Genomic DNA, 20,652 nt, shown 5'->3' with positions numbered 1-20,652 from the left:
CTCAAATCACTAATTCCATTAGGAGGGACCCTACCCTCACGACCTAATCGAACCCTAATCACCTTCCAAGGGCCACCTTCACTACCACTGTACTGGGGATAGGGATTTCAGCATATGGGCTTGGGGGCAGGTGGGGGTGAGGCAAACATTCAGTCTAGCAGAAGGTTTAGGGTCTAAGCTTAAAATAATTCATGAGTCACTTATCTGGGTTCTAAGGGAAGGGATGTTGTACATTTGCATGTGAGCATGTAGAAGGCAAGGAGAAGAAGAGCTAAAAAAAAGGCAGATAGATTAAGGCCTGCAAGGGGGCTGGGAAGTTTCTAGGAATGTCAGTAAACTTGGAGTCTGGTAAAAGAGGGAAAGCTGGAAAGGAAAGGGAGCAGTCATAGACAGTAAAACATTTTGTTTACTTACTGGCCTTGTTGAGGGAAAGTCCCATCCCAGGCATATTTTTAGATTTTTCAAAAGCTATTTCTTTCTCTGAAGTCGAGTGCCTGAGGTATGATTTAAAATCTTGGGTGTTAGTTCTGATCATCACAGATTTTAAGTGTTCTGACTGTAGAGAATGAAGCCAGACTTGTCTCTTCTGTGAACTCATATTCCTAATTTTCAAATGTCTCAAGAGTTGGATACCAACAAACCCCAGAATGAATAAATGAATATGTGCATATGTTAGTTAATTTTTTGAACATACAAATGATAAACACAACTCTCAAGATATTTTGAAACACAGTCTTTAAAGACAGTTTGAAATGGATAAATAGAAATTATTTTAGCCTAAAAGTCTTATGTTTTAGTTCAGAAATGAAAGTGAGAAGTTTCAGTAAGAACAGCTGTCGCTTTTGAACATAAAGTATTAGAGGGGAAGCAGAAATGTACCTAAAGTTCGCCAGTGTCTCCAGTCACCTCAAAAGATGTCATTAATTAGTTCCTACTGTTTGAATAAATGCAACTCATCTGAATGGGGGGAGACTTCCCTGTAAATAAACGAACAAATAAATTTACAATGCAACTAGGAGAGAATAATCATATATTCTAAGCATTAAAGAATTATTATCATAAAGCTGTTTACTTTGTTAAAATTCATGTTATATATTTCTCATGCACATTAAATGTTTTGATAGGCATCAATTAATTTTGATGTCTTAAAACATTTTTGTTGGACTTTCAGCCTATTTGAGTATGCTAGAAATTATGATATTAGGATACAGCAAATTTTGTTTGCTTTAAAGGGAGGGAAAAAGGTTTATGTTTTCCCTAAAAGTTCTCATTTAGTATTTCTTTTCGTATCAAAACTTCTTATCACAGTTTTTAGCACGTAGCACTTTTTCAATAAATATTAGATGAATGAGGTTAAGTCACATGTCATATATTATTTTCAGGGAATAACAGCACCGTGGATTAAAGACAAAGTGTTTCAGGTTTCTAAATAAGGTGTAGCACCACTATACGCACCTGTTTTCAAAATTGTGTCACTTTGAACCTTATAACATCAAAGTTATTTGAAAACATTTTCCAAGTAAACCTATGACAGAGGCAATGGCCCTAAGATGGCACCTAATTCTTTCATAAAATAATATAATACTGGAGTTCCCATTGTGACTCAGCGGTGTTGCCATGACCTGTGGTGTAGGTTGCAGTCAAGGCTCAGATCCTGCATTGCTGGGGCTGTGGCATTGTCCGGCAGTGACAGCCCCAATTAGACCCCTGACCTGGGAACCTCCATAAGCTGCAGTGCGGCCCTAAAAAGCAAAAAATAAAAAAAACTTTCAGTCTGTGTTCCAGAAATCTCCGTTTAAGGGGAGATGTGTGTTGTGTGCGAGTACATTATAAAATCTCTTAAATTAGCAGTGAGGTTATGGCTAAGGTTAGCATTGAAAGGGATTAATATATAATACATGGTATTGATTCTAGTTTCCCATATATAGTTTAAATATCAAACAATAATTATAATATGGAAGCAATTTGAGGAAAATATTTTAACACTTTTCCTTACGACTAAATGATTACCTGGATATTTACTCAAGAAAATATTTTAAGGACGGCCTGAAAACCTGCATTTCACTAGATCAAACATCCTTCTTGTCTTCCATGAGTTTGCATTTAAATTATGCCATGGATTTTATTGGTATTGAAGAAGGAGGGGACTGATTAGATCAGTGAATATCGTTATCATAAAATATGAGGAAACAAAGGCCTTGTTTGAGGATTCCTGCCCCTTGAGTTAATAAAATACCAAAATCACTTCTGTTAATTAAAATGAAATTGTGAGGATATAGAGCTCTTCTTGAAAATTCCCAGCTTGAGTCAGAATGGAGTCAGTCATGACAAAATCAAAAATGTATTTCAGAGAATAATCACCTGATAAAAAGTAAGGACTGTAGCTGAAGTCTCTCCCAACAATTTCTTCTTCAGTTCCTTCTATGTCTCTTCCTCCTTTCTTCTTTTCTCTTTCTTCTTCTTCGTTTTTTTACCATTGATAAGAAATGACTAACAGAATCTCCATCAGACTATAATACAAAAATAATAACTTGTATTAACAGAGGGGTATTTTTCCAAAAAATCATTCACAAATACTTACCTATATTCTGCTGCAAGATGACCATTTCCACTGAGGTGGAACCACCACTGGTGAAACATAAGAGTTTATTTACTAGCAACTCAACTCTTTCTGATGTTGCAACAGAAATGGTAAATGCAGATATTCAACTTTGCAACAGAAATGGTAAATGCAGATATTCAACTTTGCTGTCAAAGAGGGTTAGAGTTTCTCTTGGCTGTAACTATATTTTGATTTGGGTCTGAAGATTTTTTTTTCTTGTTTTATTATTTAATTTTTTTCCACTGTACAGCATGGGGCCCAAGTTCCTCTTACATGTATACATTTTTCCCCCACCCTTTGTTCTGTTGCAATATAAGTTTCAAGACATAGTTCTCGATGCTACTCAGCAGGATCTCCTTGTAAATCCATTCCAAGTTATATCCAGTAACCCCATTTTTAAAACAGTGTCTATGCAAAAAATTCTCTTTGCTTTAGTGCAGACATTTACATAATTAGTAAAAATGCTCGCTTACCTTTCATAGTGATTTACAATAATTTCACCTGTGTTACTGCATTGATGTATGGCAGGCTGTCTTCATGGATGTGTGACCTATATAGGAGCACAGGGCCCAGTGCTCAGGAGGGCCCTGTGTCTGGTTTAATGCTTTATTGTCAGATTTTGAAATTCTCAATAATGGTTTAACAAGGGACCCTGTGTTTTCATTTTTTCCTGGACCCCATAAATGATGTGGCCCATCTGGCACTTGATCAGATGTACAGTGAATCAATAGTCTAGATGATCTCCAAAAATACCAGAACAAAGTCACTAACACTTAGGTATGTGTCTATTTTGACCAGGAATTTAACAATGATACACAATCAGGCTTCTTCAGAGCGATGTGCCATCAGTTTTCCTCACTGAATGAAAAGTGGAGTGGTTAGAATGATCTTTAACAGGTAAGTGCAATTTTTATGTGATAGCAAAGATTATTCACTAAATGATATTAAACCTGTATGTTCTCCTAGGAGAGGGAAATTACTTTTATGCAGATGAAGAAATAGAAGCTGCACATTACATGTAGCCTCTATGTTCTAACATATGCCTATCCACAAAGAAGTCTGACCAGTCCACATACACTGAGGGCAATGAAAGTAGAATGACCCTAAAAATGCTTGATATTTGTGTGACACATATAAATTATCTCACAGTAATGATCCTCATTCAGGTTTACCATAATTCAATATTAAACCCGTAGAAACTATTACCAGAAGTCATATAGTAAATTGAGTAAACTTTAAACATGGGTATTTTAAACCCATGCCCAGTGCTGTTTTCACCTATCTGTTCCACTTGTTATAAATCTTTGAGCTTCTAACGAAAAGGCTGCCCACATAATAAGATTGTATTGAAGCAGACGAAGTAATCTCTTAGCTGCCAGTTGAAGCTTTATCTCTAAAGAATCCCAGGACAGGAAAGTTGTTTAGGTTTTGGGAAGGGAACAAAGCACCAAAAATGTGGCAGGAAAAGAAGAGTGGAAGAGAAAGACATGGCAACCATTGAATAGTGGAGTTAAAAGAAAGCTTATGATCATTTTGTCAATCTCATACTTCCCTCAGTCCAACATGGTGAAAAATCCTTCTCAACAGATGCTAGAAAGATGAATTTTCACTTTAGAAACATTTACAAATGAGCACTTTATCTCAAAATACCAGATTCCATTTTATTCTTCAAGACCTCTAATTGCTTGAAAATTCTGGCTTAAGTTAAACTGAAATTTCATTTGCTCTAAGTCTAAATTAAATATGGTCTCTGCTCTGAACTCTTAAGGGAATACAGTCATAAACACATAATTCCAATACACACGTGATAAAAGTCATAAATGTGAGATCTACAAAACTGTTTTAGAACAGCGTATTTCTGGAATTGCTGCACAGATTTTCTCAGAGAACTTACTCTTTGACATGGACTGTGAATAATGGCAATTTATGAAAAGGGAGAGCACAGACGTTTCCTACGAATCCTAGTGACTTTTTCCCCATAATCCACATGAGTTCTTTTAGCTTTTAAAAATTCTTTCACATCTCTTCTTGGTCTTCTCCTTTTTAAATTAAATAACCAACTCAAAAAACTCCTTAAATATGGTATGTTGCAGCCAATCTGACCAAAAAATATGAATCTCTATCCTTTTATCCTATAATATCTAGTTCTTCACTGTCCCTATTAATGTGAACCCCCGTGGTTTAAACCCACTTCCTCATATGTATTCTCCTTTCTGCAACAAGACCTCATTCTCCATGATGCGAGCACTTTCTCAAATACTGAGCACCATGCATTGGGGTTTGTGTCAGCAGCATCATTATTTTGTTGGCTTATGTTGAACCTATATTTTGATCAATGCCACACAGAGTGGTGTCTCACACTAGAATATACTTGGAAATCTAAGATGAGACTTTCAACAATTTTTTCTAATTTTCCCTCTTTAGTTTTGACCTAAATAAAAATGTTGATCTTGTTGCCTAGTAAATTAGCTTTTTCCCTATCTGTTGCTCTTAAAAATTTGATAACTCTCCTTCAATGTTTTTAAATTGGAAAAAAAATAAATAAAAAAGCAAAAAACCCAAGCAAAACAATCAAAAACGCAAAACAGAATTTTAAAGCCTAAAACATTTTACCAGTAGCTTCCCTTCAAGTTTTAACAGAACTTAATAAAAAATGATTAAGCATTTTAAAATCACTCCTTTTTGTCTTATATAAAAGAAGTTCCTATTGTATGTGTATGTTCTTTACGGCACTACAGTGGATCTACCCAGGAATCTCCTAGCAATTGCACCTAAAATGTGAATGAGTCAAGCTTGCATTATGTACTGCTGTGAAGTCCATCTAGATTATAGGGATAAACACATACTTAAAAAAATCCATACTGACTCTTTCATTATTCAAGGTTGTTCTAAAATGGTTTCTCACTCCTAGGATTGTAATTTTCTCAAATAATTTATCATTTCTATCTTCACCTTGGCAACTCAGAACATTTGCTTAATCTCACATTTTCTAAGCATGTTCTCTCTCTCCTTTATTGTCATAATTATTTAGACTATAACCACTTTTGCAGCCTCTTTAGTATTTTGTTTTGTGCTTCTTCTTTTATTGCTAATTGAAATCTTAGATTATTTTATCACTTGTTTGGGGCCTCCAATACATTTCTGTTGTAAAGATTATTTTTCTGATGCTAGAAGACTGAACTAAATTAGGATTTGAGTAGGAGTGCCTTCTACATTTGGTTGCTAGAATTTTATCATTTTCCTTAAACACTAGGATTATGACTTTCCATTTCTTTTTCATATTATGGCTATATTGTGAATTTGAATATAATATATGTTATCTTTTTGCCACTTTTCTTGAGACTTCACCTTATTCTGGCATACTTTTCCTGAAAAATTTCCCTCTATATCATGCCGCTTTTTAGTACTCATCTCTGATTAACTGCTTCTTTTTCCATTGTACAAAGATTTTGAAAATCTGATATCCTGTCCACTGTAGGGGGTACTTTCTATAGTCCTATAGTTTACTAGCATTGGTTGCCTATTTAGAAATTTCCTTATTTGCAGCTTCAATATTCAAGCCATACTCCGGAGAAGTTCCAGGTTTTATGAGACCTGAAGCTTATACAGTTGGGGAGGGGAGGTTTTCTTTAAGAAAAGAAATATAATATGCCTCACTTTTGAAAATGTTATAGGATTATTAAAGAAGCCCATTCAGGGGCCTCCAAACCTTGAGATTACTTAGGTTCATAGAGGTTATACTTCTGGCTATGCTTTTATAGTCTCTAGCCAAAAAACCATAGCTCAGTTTTGTCTGGCTATTTTGAAAGTGACTTCAGATTGTCTAGCATATGTTATCTGTTCAATATGGCAGTCTGAGCTGGTTCAAAATCCTCCCTCAACTTGTGGACATGGTAGAAAGAAATAGAATAGAATTGTGTTAGGATACATCAGCCATCTTGAAACTGACAAAAGAAAATTATACTATGGTTGAGATGCAGAGGGAAATCAATTTAAGAACATGTATCAAGAGTTACAAAGGCTGCCACTTGAAAGAAAGGAGCCTAAAAATATCACTAATCAGTTCTGAAAAACAGCATGGATTATTGCTCTCTACTCAGGGTTCAGAGTGTCAGAGAAGGACTCCTCTGGCTCAACCAACCTTGAGAGTAGAATCTGAATTCATAACAACTATGTATTTCAAGTACTTTAAGACAAAATAGAGAGGAAGTGAACTAAATAATACTTGTCCTGTGCCAGTGATATCTGTGACGTTAGGCAAACACACTATGAATTGTCTCTATTGGAATGTTCCCACACACCTGGAAACATGAAATCCCCAGAAAAATCATTGCAATGAGATAGAGTCAAAACTTACAAATCAACCAAGGAATGAAACCACCACAATGGGAGCCAGTACAGAAAACATGAGAGAATTTTAAGCCCATGACCTTGACTAGATTCCTCTGAATGAAGGGTAAAGGATGCTCAAATCTAATCTGTTAATACTTAATAAATATATTGAGCAGGTAAAAACTAAACTAAATCAGAATAGACATTGGAACTCTTTTGCTAAGTGTAATGATCTGTACTGTTATGGCTTGATTTTACTCCTCCCCCCAAAGATATGTTGAAATCCCAGCATCTGTGAATGTGGCCATATTTGGGAACTAGATATTTGCAGATATAATCAAGTTAAGGTGAGTTCATCCAAGACTATGGTGGCTCAAAATCCAGTAACAGCTTTCCTTATGAGGAATTTTGGATCCACACACATAGAGAAAAGAATGTCGTGTAAAGAAACAGAGACACACATACTCGGGGGGAAAATGATATAAAGACACATATAAAGAAGGCCATGTGATGACAGAAGTAGAGTTTGGAGTAATACATCTACAAACCAAGGAATGCCAAGGATTGCCAGCAACCACAAGAAGCTAGGGAGAAGCAAGGAAGAATCATCCTTCATCCTAGAGACTTCTGAGAAAAGACTGACACTGCTGGCACCTTGATTTTGGACTTCTAGTTCCCAGAGCTATGTCTAAGTCATGGACATAGCTTAGACTGAGTCTAAGTCACTCAGTTTGTGGTAATTTGTTACAGCTGCCCTAGGAAACTACTATATGTATAGTATATTTAGAAAAATTAGGTACACCTGTTACTTCAATGAAATCTCAAAATTGAGACTAAAAAAGATGGTGTATTTCTCGGCCAAAAAAACATGGTTCCTTTTTCAAAGACCGAGTAACAGGTTATTGAATGATTTGAGTTATCATGTATATTTATATCTTTGCACTTTGATATACCACAAAAATGGGTCTAACTGGAGAAAAATGATAGGATCTATAATTTTTTTAAATAAGGTAGAAGGAAGAAATGGCTTGAGAAGTAGGGAGGGGGAAAAGAGAGTGATACAGAACTTGGAGAAGGAGAAGGTGCATATGAGCCATAAGATGTATATTGAGGGTTTGCTGAGAAAGCTCAGGAAGGTTGACAGATAAATAAACAAGGATGGGTAGACTATATGCTTCCACAGAGCAAAAATAAGCCCTGATCTAATTTCTTATGCAGCCAAAGAGGATGAATTCTGATTTCCCTTTATTTCATTAGTGTTTGTTCTGCATGTTTTTTCTTTATTTTAAATCATCCAATTGTACCTTTTGGAGGGAGATACTATTCTTTTATTGATCCTCAGTTCCATACCAGCCTGCCATGCCCACCTGAAGGAGAAAGCCACAGCAGACTCCGTATTCTAGGCAAGGAGAGCTCTGGTTCAGGTAGAATGACAAAGGAATATACTTTCTATAATTAGATTAGAATCACATTACTTTCTGGAAGCTTTTCCTCCAGGAACAGCACATAACTTTGCTTAACCTGAAGGTTCAGACCAATTAAAAACAAGTTTCTTGAATTGCTATTAATTATAGTTATTATTGCCATTTTCCTCACAAGTTGTTAGGAATGTATTTAGAAAACCACCCATCAAGCTATTTATTGTAAGAACTATTTCTGGCAGCTGGTCTATGGACGGTAGAGAGAAGAAGATTGTTAGATGCTAAAAAGACATTTGATTCAAGGCAAAATTGTGCATATTTTCATTTTTAACTATTCCTTAGAGGGAGATTCTTCATTCTTCTTTATACAATTAGTCTCCTGTTTTTACTGAGAAGGCCACAGGGGAATTTTAGGCTCACTCTCTACTCCACAGACTCCAGAGGGCTTCTGTTCACTTTAAATGAGTAATGAGACCTCTGCCAGGAATCACCAACAGGAGCAGAGTGGATGAAATGACTAGCAGTCACTTAAAGCCCATTGGCACTGTAAGAATTCTCTGAGGATGCCTTCAAGTGCGTCCTCAGAGGAGAGTGTCCTCACTTGTTTTCTTTCTCTCTTTGCTCCTACTTTTTCAGAGATTGCTGAGCCCTCTCTTAGTCTGAACCACAAGTGTAATGAGGCCTTTCAGTAAAAACTTAGAGCCTAAATTTGGGAAGCGTCCCAAAAAATGGGTATTTTTTTGAGATAATTTTTTAGACCTATCTAGCCACACCTTTCCATACATTTTTCTTTTAGACTGTCCGTTATGTGGCTTTTCTCTGAAGTTATGCAACTCCTTCTGTCTCAGGGACTCATACACATTGATCTTTCACTGTCTGATGCACTCCTCCATCTGACATCTACTCACCCTTCAGGTATCATTCTCACTCCTGTCACTGTCCCCAGCCCAGCCAAGTTATAACATTTATATGCATTGAACCATTTAAAAATGTTATTTTAAAAATTAGTAAAGGCTCATTTGTGTATATGTGTTGAATATATGTCTTCTCCACGACATAGACGTCCATGATAAAAGGACTGAGAGTCTTTCCAAATCTGAGAGGCCTGTTTGATGTTAGAGCCACCATAGGTCATCAGTGATGCTGGAGATGACAGGATCTCATCTTAGAGCCCCCCAACCCCACCCCGAGGTCTCTAGTTTTAAGATTGCTTAACTGTAGTTTAGAGCTTCAACTTTCTAAGGCCTTGTACTGTCAGTAGGTGCTAGGACAATGAGTGGGTGCATTACAGTGCTATTTACAAGTTCTGGACCAGGTCCAACAAACTTTTTCTGAAAACGGCCAAATACTAAATGTTTTAGGTTTGCTATATCCGTTGTAGCTACTCAACTATGCCTTTGTCGTGCAAAAGCAGCCACAGATACAACCTGAAATGAATAAGTGTGATTGTGTTCTAGTGAAGCAATTTACAAAAACAAAACAAGACAAAACAAAACAAAAAGGGCAAAGACAGTAATCTGTAAGCCACAGTTGTCCAAACCGTGTTCTAGACGGACATTTCTTCACTGAAGATTTAAACCTGACATACACTGCTGAGAGCTCTGCCTGTTCTGGTCTATTCCTGTTCTCTAGTTTAACTACATTTCACAGCTGTATTATAGAAAAAGAAAACAGAGATTTATTTATGTGGGAGGAAAACCGTGATGATAACCCTTCTGTCAACTTTACTCGTAACAACTTAACCATTTGTTTCAGAGCATCACAACCTCCAAAATAATTTGGCACATGTTGCTGCCAAAAAGCCTTGATAAGTTTTCCCTAAATGTTGATTTTTTTTCATTCTATTACTCTTCATATTAGATCCTAGGCTATCCATTGCTTTCCTATAAAGAGCATCCATTGTTACTCATTCCAAGTGTTAGGCAAAATTTATAGGTCATAATTTTTGAGAGACATGAGATCAAACAGAGTCATTCAAAATCATTTACTTTCCCTATGTATTACAGCTGGAAGGCTACTGTTAAAGAATCTTTCCCATATCTATTAACGACCTCCATCTCCTACTCAGTCAGCTGTGTACATTGTGAATATTTTCAGCCAAGCTCCAACATCACTTTCAGGGCTGATATTTTATGCTGATCATTTGCACTCACAACATGACCACAACACATGCATTATCAAGGGGATTTAATTGTTAGCAATGGATTTAACATTTAGCCTTTAACATTTTAATTCTGCTGGTGAGGGCAGAGAATAAATTTATTCTTTCAAGCAGGCTATTATTAATCTCTGGCTTTCACAGGCAGCAGTCACTGAATCCAGCTAACAGCACATATTCACTTAAAGACTAATAAGGAAAATCACCCATATTTGTTAAAATGTATTTGTAATCATGTCTAAATCTTTCCAGAGCTATTGCAGGAATTGCATTGGAGTATGCAGAACCAATTAACTTCAATTGTTATCTAAAGGTGAGGCATTGAGAATAATTTCCAGAATACATTCTGGCAATAATTCCGGCTTTCTTTAGAAAGGACACTTTCTTGCAATAGATGTTATTTAACATTTTTTTTTTTCTGTAAAGAAATGTATTTAAAAATGCTTCAGTCTTTTGTGTGGCCAGATTCAGAGATGTCTCTTTGCTTGCTTTGTGTTTTTCTAAGGATTTTGACTGTAATGGGCTCAAATGCATGAAAGAAGGCTAGAAATAGGAAGCAGACTTCAAAAAGCAGGACTTGAGAACATATGACGGAAGAGTTATTCTAGAGAGCTTGTTCTGTACACTCCAGTTTCATCACTTAGGGAAAATGTTTCCCTTGTTTTGTCTCTTTTTAATTATATGAAGATTGTTGTCAACATCCTTCAAACTCTTGTGCAGATTTAGAAGAAATCATGTTATAGTGTAATTTTGAATTTATTAAAAGAGAAATGAGATATTAATTGATAGATGTACTATCTCAAATTTCAGAACTCTGAATATCCGCAAAGTCCTCTTCGGAATCTCATCATATTTTTAGAGTTTTTTACTGGTAGATGCTTTGTACTGTTTCTCTAGTTGATTTGGAGAAGTGATCATTGCTTCATGGTTGTGGCATCTGATTTACCTCATGCCTAGCTTAGCATCTTCCCCAAGTTTTAACCTTCCTTTCACAATATTCTGGGAAAGTCATTAAAGAATTGATGCTTCAGGGGCAATTCTGAAATTGGCTTCACTCTTATGATGTCTGGGACATGGATGCTACAATTGACATGCACTTGCAGTTTGCCACCAGGAGGGATATTTGGCTATTTCTAATGTACGAACGGCTAACATTGCATTTGAAAGTGGTAATATTTGTGGGAAGTTCAATTATTTTTGAATTACTGTGCTGCTATCAGATGCAGGAATTTCAGAATGATACAAAAAGATTCATCTTGCTCAAACTGAGGGATGTGATAACAGCACAAAGGACTATGAAATGAGATTCTCCATCTGACAATGTTTTTCATAGATTCACTTCTAATGGTTTGGTATAGCTTTATTAAATATTATTTTACTCTCCTGAGCATTAACCTTCTGCATTTCTCTGAGATTTTAGCACTCATTTACATAGACTCAGCTAATGCCTACTGGGGCTTTCTTTTATTTCTTTGTTTAAACGTATACAAACTGAAAATGCAGTACTCTATAGAGTTTTAAAAAATCATGAATTATAATAAGTAACAAGGTAAAAGACTATGTATAAATAACTTTAGATTACTTAATTACTATTCAGCCAAAACTTCATTATTACTACTTATTTGAATTTGCCCTTTGAGAGGAAATAAAAAAGCTAAAAAGATTAGAATGTCAGAGAGTGGACCAGCCTTGGATATCATATGGTCCTGATTCTTCCACATGTTGCCATGGTCATTATGCTTTATGTGGTCCCAGGGCTCTTCAGCTTATACAAATTAACTTCCTCAAAGTTTTCTCCATGAACTTCATTTATCTCTTACCTTGTAAATGTGGAAGGGCTGATTTCTGACAATAATATGCTTTTCCTCTCCTCTTCCTCCTACTTATCCTTTAAAATTCAGATTTAATGTCACTTCCTATTAGCAGTGATCTCTGCATGCTCTAGCTGAGCTAGGGACTCTTTTTTCATCATTATGTCCTATGCTCATGTTTCTCACAGCCCCTGTTTTGCCATATTTTAAAGAAACACTTCTCTTGGCTTTGTCTATATGTAACAATGATTTGCTTGAGGGTAGATCCTGTACTGTTTTTATTTCTAGATAGCCAATGAGTATAATATAATAAACATTTATTGTATAAATAGCTTATGGAGTTTACCATAAGGCTATTTTGTTGCAGGGAAGAAATCACCCAGGAAAACAACAAACACCCACCTTTTTCTTGACTAAGAAAATCTAATGGGACATTTTTGTCCTAGAGTGGTAACAAACATTTCTTCTGGCATACGTATAAGACTCCAGGCTTTTCCAGAAGCATGGGTCTTTTATATAAAACTCAGATCTTCCCATGGCCTCTCCTGCTAGGATCATATATAGTAAAAGATTAACTCAACCAGACTGGGTTGTCTGCACTCTGCACATTCTAACAATAGAGCCTTTGCTCTGCTCCTGGAAGGTAACTTCTAAGCTGTTGGAATTTCCTCTCTGATGGAGTGTCTCTGTTCACCTGGGGGCCTTGGGCCACACCAGACAGTCTGTGTTAACACTGTGATTTTTGGCGGGGGACTTGGGCCATACAGAATCAGCTTGGACTTCAGGTGGGGCTGGAGACTAAAGTCAGCCAGGCTTTTGTGATGGTCCACACCAAGGCTCAGGTGAACTTTCCTGGTTGACAGTACTCTGTGCATATTGTCACATATTGTTTTTAGGAGAAAGAAGTGTTATACACATGACTCCACTGTGAGGGAAAAATCGGAAGCTTGTTCCTTGTATTTCTTGGAACCTGTCTTATGTGTCTTTTTCCCTTTTGCTACAATAAACTGTAACTATGAATATAATAGATTTCCTGAGCTTTGTAAGTCCCTTTAGCACAGTAGTGAAACTGAGTGAGTTCTTTTGAACCATCAAACACATAACTTGAAGGATTAAGGGCAGTACAGAGAAGTTTCTGAACCTCTGTGGTTATCTTACTTCACAGTGCCTTATCACCTTTCAAGAATAGGTCAGGATTTGAAAATTGTATAGTATGGTTTCAATTTAACTCTTTTTTTTTTTTTTTACCCCAGTATCCTGTGGGATTTTCCAGATACTTGATGATAATGTACGTGAACTTGACTCAAAACTCCATTTTTAGGATAAATAGTGAATCTTAATGTATATTAAGTCAAATTAAAATCTGTTGTCTTCTTTTGAACAGATTAGACTGAAGCCTAATTAGTTTCTGAGAGTTCATTACATTCTCCGTGATGGCCTTAGAGGTCAAAATATTTCCTTATATCCATTTTATCATAAATGATTACTTATTTAGATTTGTTTGGGAATGGGTTTAGAATGTATAAAGGTACAATTTGTATTCCAATAATAATACATGGAAGGGAGAAAATTCTAGGTCTAATAGAATAAAAAAATTGTATGGTATTGAAATTAAGTTGGTTTTAATAGAACAAAAATGTTTTAAGATGCAAATGTAATTCTCTCAGAATAAGCAAAAGAATAATCTAAAAATAAAAAGTAAAGAAAACAAGGGAATAGGAGTGGTATACTAGAAAATATCTATTTTTTAAAAAGGAAGAATAAGGCATTCCTATTTCTAAAGAAAGGGGACCAAAAAAAGACATAAAATATGTAAAAAACACATAGCAACTTGGCATGCATAAATTCTATCTTAGTAATGGAAGTTATTGTGAACGAATTACTCCAGTTAAAAGGCAGAGACTGGAAGGATAGACAAAAAGCATATGATCCAACTATATGCTATATATATGAGAAAAAAATATAGTCTCAAAGACACAAATAGCTTCAAAGCACAAGGATGAAAAAAGGTAAACCATTCACGAAGTACTCAAAAAGGATATGGAGTGACTATACTAACATCACACACAAATAAAGTTGAAGACAAAGATTGTCACCAGAGTCCAAGATGGAAAATAAAGAGATTAATTCATCTTGAAGACATAACAGTTTTAAAGTTAAATGCAACTACCAAATGAAATCCAAAATATATGAAGCAGAAAGTAGACAGACTTGAAGAGAGAAATAGATAATTCTACCACATAGTTGGAGAATTCAGTACTCTACTTTTAAGAATGTATAGGGCAATAAGGCAGAAGATTAAGAAGGAAATAGAGGACACAAATAACACTATAAACCAAAGAGACTTAATATATATCCACAGAACACTTCATCCAATAAGAGCAGGATGCATATTCTTCTTAATTGCATATGGTCCATTATGCAGTATTGACCATATGTTAGGTTAAAAAGCAAACTTTAATACATTTAAAGATAATGGAAATCATTCAAAGTACTTTTTCCTACCACAATGGCATACAATTAAAAATCAATAAAAAATGAAATTTTATTTTTTTAAAGTTACTTTAAAGTTTTTTAAGGAAGTTAAAAACATTCTCCTAATGATCCAATGGGAAAAGAAAAAAATCAAAAAGAAATTGTCACATACTTAGAGATAAATGAAAACAAAACCAAACAATATCAAAAGTTATGGAATTCGGCTAGATCAGTATTCAGAGAGAGATTTATAGCTGTAACCTATTTTTAAAAAGAAGAACAATCTCAAATCAATATTAAAACTTTACATTTTGTGAAAATAAAAGAATAACATACTAAACCTAAAGCAAGCATACAGGAGGAAATAATAGAGGCTAGAGTAGAAATAAATGAATTTTTTTTTTAATGGAGGAAATCAGACAAGTCAAAAGTTTAAAATCCTTCTTTTCCAGTTTCTATAGGAGGAGGAGCCTTTGGAAGAGCAAGGTAAATAAAGTTGGACAATATTTAAAATATACAACATGGAGTTCCCTTTCTGGCTCAGTGGTTAACATACCTGACTAGGATTGATGAGGATGTGGGTTCGATCCCTGGTCTTGCTCAGTGGGTTAAGGATCCCATGTTGCTGTGAGCTGTGGTGTAGGTTTCAGACTCAGTCAGGGATCTCGCGTTGCTGTGGCTGTGGCGTAGGCCAGCAGCTGTAGCTCCGATTCAAACCCTAGCCTGGTAGCTTCCATATGCTGTGGATGTGGCCCTAAAAAGCAAATATATATATATATATCTATCTCAACATGATGACTTAATATATGTAATCATTGTGAAAGGATTCCCCCACATTGAATTAATTAACACATCCATCACTTCAATTATTGATCTCTTTTAGAGGGATGGAGATGACGAGAACATTTAAGTTCTGCTCTCCTAGGAAGTTTCAATGGCTCCATTTTTATATCATAACAAACCACATATCCACAATGTTAAAAAGGTACATACTAACTCTTGTAAGATCAAGTACTTTGATTTTTGGCGGGTAGGAGGAGACACGCACTCTAGATAAGTTATAGAAACAGACAAGACGGTCTTTGTCAGATGCTTCATATATTTCTTTTTTCTTCTTAGACTTCTTATAGTAAAATGGCTTCATTGTTCCAGCCCAAGAAATGTAAATGAAAGTCTCTATGCCATTTTAGGGCGAAATATTTCAAAAGCCTATAAACCTCTCATAGCTCTCACTTCATCTTTCTTAGTATCTGGAAGATATTTTTAGATGTTTGAAACCTGAACCTCTGAACCACAGCCTGGCAAGGGAATGGACTGATTTTCACTAGACTTTTCATAAGCAAAAAATAAAACCTTGTTGTGCTAAAATACCACAGTCTGTTTTAACTTGATCTAAGAAGAAATATGTCAACAAATGATGTTAACCAGTTGCTCATGTAAAAACCTTGGAACCATCCTTGACCCCTTTGCGACTCAAACTCCATATCCAATCCCTCAGAGGGTCCTTCCTATGCTGCCTTCAAATTATATACAACATTTAGTTAATTCTTATCCCATTGATTGCTACCACTCTGGGCCAAGGGATCCTCATCATTGATCAGGGATTAATAAAAGCTTTTAAATTGATCTACCTGCTTCTCTACTTGTCTCCTCTTGGTCTGTTCTCAAAATAGCAGCCTGACAGAGCCTATTCAAAAGTAAGTCAGATCATGTCACTTTTCTGCTCTGAATCCTTCAGGCATGTCATCTCCATCAGAATAAAAGTCAAAGTCCTGACAAAGACCTACGAGTCTTACATGCTATCTCTGATTCCCATTTCCCATTTCCACCCTTGCTCACTCTGCTTAAGCAGTTTCCTTGCTTTTCTAGTAACAGGTCAGGCATGATTTTTCCTTAGTGTTTTTGTATTTGTTCTTTCTTCTCCTTAGAATGCTTGTCTTCAAGTAGCCGCACAGCTAGCTCTGTCCCTTTCCTGCAGTGTCACCTTTTCATGAGATTGTCCTAACTCTCCAGACCATCCTGTTATTGCACATGCAACCCTTTCTATCTAACCTCTATCATTTTTCCTCCTTCCTTTTCACTAGTCTCTTTTCTTTTCACTACCTAACGTACTACATACTTCATCTCTTTGTCTTCTTTATTCTCAGTTTCTCCCACTAGCGATTATGCCCCATGGGGTCAGAGTTTTTGTCTATGTGCGTAGAACAGAACTTGGCATATGAATGTTCGATAAATATTTGTACTTCTGAGTGATAGATGCAGAGCTGGACTGTTTACACGTGTTTTTCACTTAATCTTCATGATACTATTATATAGACACTTTTCCGTCTTTTTTTTTTGGACGAAGACACTGAAACTGAAAGAGGTTAAAATATGTGAATATAGGTCTTTCTGACTTCAAAGCCATTGTTCTTTATTATATCTCAGTTACTTTTACTCAAGGAAAATATGTGTTTTGTGACAGGTCCTTAGGTCTTCATTTCCTTTTTTTGTGGAACTCTATTCAGTCTTCCTCTCGCTCTCTGACTTTTCATGTTAACACAGCAAAGACAACCCATTGTGAAGCCTGGCTTAGACACACTGTCACTCTCTCTGAAATCTCACTAGTTGGAGTAGAGCTGTCAGCCTTTTGTGAACATGGCAAGCCTCTCAGTGAAATAAAAGGCTGGTGACATAGTGTACCTTGTAAAAGCTATCATAGCGGAAAAGAACATGCAGCAATGTTCACATCATGGGGAGAAATGTCACCAGATGCATATAATTTTGAAATTCTTACCTATATTTTTATATATCCTACTTGAGTTAACAGTTCTGAGACAGTATAAGAAAGACAAAATCATTTTGTTCAGTTCAACTGCTTGAAATGAGAAAAAGGGGGGCTCTTTATAAAAGTGAATATTAAGTAAGTAATCACTGAAAAATTGCCCTTTTTTTTTGTCTTTTTAGGGATGCACCTGTGGCATATGGAGGTTCCCAGGCTAGGGGTCACATTGGAACTGTAGCTGCCAGCCTACACCACAGCCACAGCAATGCCAGTCCAAGCAGCATCTGCAACCTACACCACAGCTTACGGCAATGTGGGATCCTTAACCCACTGAGCAGGGCCAGGGATCGAACATGCATCCTCGTATATACTAGTTGGGTTCATTACCTCTGAGTCACAATGGGAACTCCTGAAAAATTGCCTATTGATCTAATTAAAAGAGAAAATTCAAAATGAATATCGTCCCATTTTATGTAATATTTAGAATAAGTCAAATGCTTAGTATTTTTGAAGTGAAAATTTTGAATGGTAGTGACAGAAAATTCAAGGACAGACAAGATAAAGTTGGAGTAAAAAGTGAAACCAAGTGGAATTGCTGGAAGTTGATTTATTAGGAATAAAGGAAAATCAGAGTAGAGAGAACCAAACAGTGTAGTGATTAAACAGGAAGCTTTGTTTCGTTTGTCATTCCAAGTTTTATGTGAACAATAGTATTTGAAAATTCAGAGTAAAAGGAGAACAAGATGAAAGCATCTTTTAAACATTAGCTTGAAGTTAAATTTGTTAATCTTCTTACAATGTACAGTACTAAATACCATTAAAAAGAATATTTGTTGAAGTTATCAAAATACATGTATGTGTATGTTTTATGTGTCTGTATATATACACATACACATATATATTTACATATTCACCTATAAATATATACATGTATATACACACATGTACACATTTCCCAAGCATCTTATTTCATGATTCCATATATCAGAGAACACTTACTTTGGGTTTTTCCTCTAAAGATGCTAATGTAACACTGGGTGCTTTTTACAAATAAAAGCTTGTTTCATGACTTTCCTTCTGAAGGTTCATTTCTCTCTCATGTAATAGACCAAAGCAGGTGCTCTTAGCCAGCTGCTTCTCCTTCAGGCAGAAATTCAAGGATCCATGTCACCCTGGGATCATCTCCCCTCCAGGCAACTAGAAGGGAAACAAACCAGGCATATCATGCCTGGGGAGGTTTTCATAGGCCAGGCTGGGACGTATTCATTTCTCTTTCATTTACATTCCATTAGCTGAATCTCCTTATGTGGCTACCCTCACCTGTTCAGCCGTGTACTCAGGAAGAAGAGGCACATGGTTTTGAGTACAGGTAGCAATCTGCCCATCAGAATAGCACAGGTCTATCGAGCTTCTATTATGAGTACTAGCCTTGTTCTAGACACTGGCTCACTTGAATGTTGTGTTTTTTGAGGATCCTAAATTAGAATACTAATTGTATCATTTCTAGTAAAATAAACTGTTTCATTTGGACTCAAAATACATAATAGTGGGTATTTGAGTTTATGTTACATGTCTTATTAACATGTACTTTTGTGGTTTATATCAAATAACAGGATATCTGAAATTTTAGTTTCAGAATAGTTTGAACTTAGAAGGCTATTCACTACAGATTATTTGAGGCATTAATGGAGTCCTGTAATTGAAATGCTGAAAATGTAAATTAATTGGCTTGTAAATGAGACAGGTATAATAAGTAAATGAGGTGCAGGGGTCTGTTTTCATTTAGCTGCTGAGTTGCAGGAGAAAGTCAGAATGTTTACCGAGGTTAATGGAATAATTATGTAGGATTTATCAATTGTTAAAATTGCGTTTAAAATATAAAGCTATATAGTGCACCTGAAAATATAAAATGGACTTTCTCAGAATTCAAAATGATTAGAATTTGAAAAAAAGAGCCATTTTGCATTATTATGAAAAGGTAACAAACTGTCTTTTTAAAAGTGGGAATTTATTTACAGCTTTTTATTCCAGTCCTTTTTCTGGTCTTTTATATGAAAGACTCATCTGTCTTCAAGGTTAGTTCATTTAAGTCATAAAGGAGAGGAAAACAAGTACAGAACACAAAAGAAAATCATAGCCATAAACACATATTTCTTAAATATCATCACTTAGTGACATCTCCAGAGAGAGGCTATTTTAAATATTAACATTTGTAAACTTCTTATTTTACTCTTTTCTTCCCTGCCTGCCTTCCTGCCTGCCTGACTCCCTTCTTCCCTCCCTCCCTTTCTTCTATTTATCCTCCTCCGCCTCCCCCACCTTTTCCTCCTCCTCCTTCTTTTCCATCTGATGAAGTCTTCAGATTGCTTCTTCACGTGGATTCTTAATTTACTGGCTGAAATGATGAAAAAGGAAAGCCAGGTACATGCCTTCACCTAAGAAAGAATCTCTGCATATGAGGAGTAGTGATGGCTAGATTATGCAGCTAAGATCATTGCCTTTATTCCTCCTTGTTTGGGTAGGTTCCTCTATACACTCAAGAGGAGTTAAGTTCCAACCACTTTACAAAGCTTATCAAATTAATTTTTTCAAAAACCCACCGGTTAGTTTTATCTCTGAATATTCATTTAAGAAAACTTCAGGAATTCCCGTCGTGGTGCAGTGGTTAACGAATCCGACTAGGAACCATGAGGTTGCAGGTTTGGTCCCTGCCCTTGCTCAGTGGGTTAAGGATCTGGCGTTGCCATGAGCTGTGGTGTAGGTTGCAGACGCGTGGCTCGGATCCCGCGTTGCTGTGGCTCTGGCTTAGGCGGAGGCTACAGCTATGATTCAACTCCTAGCCTGGGAACCTCCATATGCCGCAGGAGCAGCCCAAGAAATAGCAAAAAGACAAAAAAGAAAAAAAGAAAACTTCAGCCATAAATACCATTCATCCTAGTTTTATCTCTGAATATTCATTTAAGAAAACTTCAGCCATAAATACCATTCATCCTAGTTTTATCTCTGAATATTCATTTAAGAAAACTTCAGCAATAAATACCATTCATCCCTATTCATCTAAACTACTGCTTTTTTTCAGGTACTTGTCT

The 20,652-nt window shown here is 36.0% G+C and overlaps 1 long non-coding RNA gene across 1 annotated transcript in view; it reads left to right on the top strand.

Annotated features, from left to right (window-relative positions):
* Positions 1-20,652, top strand: part of LOC110260035 (uncharacterized) — a 1,001,533-nt gene that overhangs the window by 687,647 nt on the left and 293,234 nt on the right. Inside the window, exon 6 of the long non-coding RNA XR_014842312.1 lies at positions 3,401-3,499. This is a non-coding gene — a long non-coding RNA (uncharacterized LOC110260035). The remainder of the gene's footprint in view (positions 1-3,400; positions 3,500-20,652) is intronic.

This window comes from Sus scrofa, chromosome 3 (genome assembly GCF_054392235.1).
Source record: "Sus scrofa isolate SSC_HxYL_T2T_F1_AM1 chromosome 3, Sscrofa_HxYL_maternal_Yorkshire_Landrace_v2.0, whole genome shotgun sequence".
Lineage (NCBI taxonomy): Eukaryota > Metazoa > Chordata > Mammalia > Artiodactyla > Suidae > Sus > Sus scrofa.
Note: the sequence above shows the minus strand (reverse complement) of the source record. Positions and strands in the feature narration are given on the sequence as shown.